This window comes from Mandrillus leucophaeus, unplaced genomic scaffold (assembly GCF_000951045.1).
Source record: "Mandrillus leucophaeus isolate KB7577 unplaced genomic scaffold, Mleu.le_1.0 Scaffold5, whole genome shotgun sequence".
Classification (NCBI taxonomy): domain Eukaryota; kingdom Metazoa; phylum Chordata; class Mammalia; order Primates; family Cercopithecidae; genus Mandrillus; species Mandrillus leucophaeus.
In genome coordinates this window covers 9,801,919-9,803,632 of record NW_012105364.1, presented here as the reverse complement: position 1 = coordinate 9,803,632, position 1,714 = coordinate 9,801,919, and positions in this window count along the sequence as shown.

Here is a 1,714-nt window from a genome sequence, read left to right as displayed (position 1 = left end):
ATTCCCGTTGAAAACTGGCAGAAGAGAAGGATGCCCTCTCTCAAACATTTCTATTCAACATAGTATTAGAGTTCTGTTCGGGGCAATCAGGCAAGAGAAAGAAATGAAGGGAGGATGTCAAACTATCTCTATTTGCAGACAACATGATGCTACATCTAGGAAAATTGATAGTCTCAGTGCAAAACATCTTAGGCCGATACATAACTTCAGCAAAGTCTCAGGATACAAAATAAATGTGCAAAAATAACTAGCATTCTTATACACACACAGAAAAAGTAAAGCCAAGAGCCAAATCAGGAACAATTCACAATTGCCATAAAAAGAATAAAATACCTGGGAATAAGCTAACTAGGGAGGTAAAAGATCTCTTCAAAGATAGCTACAAACCACTGCTCAAAGAAATCAGAGATGACATAAACAAGTGAAAAAACATTCCATGTTCATAGATAGGAAGAATCAATATTGTTAAAATGGCCATACTGCCCAAAGTAACATATAGATTAAATGCTATGGCTATTAAACTACCATTGACATTCTTCACAGCAATAGAAAAAAAACTATTTTGAAATTCATATGAGGACCAAAAAATATCCTGAATAGCCAAGGCAATCCTCTGCAAGAAGAACAAAGTTGGAGGCGTCCCACTACCTGACTTCAAACTCCATTACAGCACTACAGTAACCAAAACAGCATGATACTGTGACAAAACCAGAAATGTAGACCAATGAAACAAAATTGAGAACCCAGAAATAAGATCGTACACCTACAACCATCTGATCATTGACAAAACTGACAAAAACAAGCAATGGGGAAAGGATTCCCTATTAAATAAATGGTGATGGGATAACTGGGTAGCCACATGCAGGTGATTAAAACTGGACCCCTTCCTTATACCTTATACAAAAATTAACTCAAGATGGATTAAAGGCTTAAATGTAGAACCAAAAACTATGAAAACCCTGGGAGACAACCTAGGTAACACTATTCAGGACATAGGCACGGGCGAAGATTTCATGATGAAGATGCCGAAAGCAATTGCAACAAAAGCAAAAGTTGACAAATGAGATCTAATTAAGCTAAAGAGTTTCTGCATAGCGAAAAGAAACTATCAACAGAGAAAACAAACAACCTACAGAATGGGAGAAAATTTTTGCAAACTATCTAATAAAGGTTTAATATCCAGCATTTATAAGGGACTTAAATTTACAAAAACAAACAAAAACATTAAAAAGTGGGCAAAGGACATGAAAAGACACTTCTCAAAAGAAGACGTACATGTAGCCAGCAAGCGTATGAAAAAAAGGTCAACATCACTGATCATTAGAGAAATGAAAATCAAAACAACAATGAGATAAAATCTCATACAATTCAGAATGGCTATTATAAAAAAGTCAAAAATAACAGATGCTGTCAAGGTGGTAAAGAAAAAGGAACGCTTACAGACTGTTGGTGGGAGTGTAAATTAGCTCAACCATTGTGGAAGACAGTGTGGCAATTCCTCAAAGACCTAAAGACAGAATTACCATTTGCCCCAGCAATCCTATTGCTGGTTATATACCCAAAGGTATATAAATAATTATATTGTAAAGACCCATGCACATGCATGTTTATTGCAGTACTGTTGAAAATAGTGAAGAATATGGAATCAACCTAAATGCCCATCAATGACAGACTGCATATGGAAAATGTTGCACATATACACCATGGAATAGTA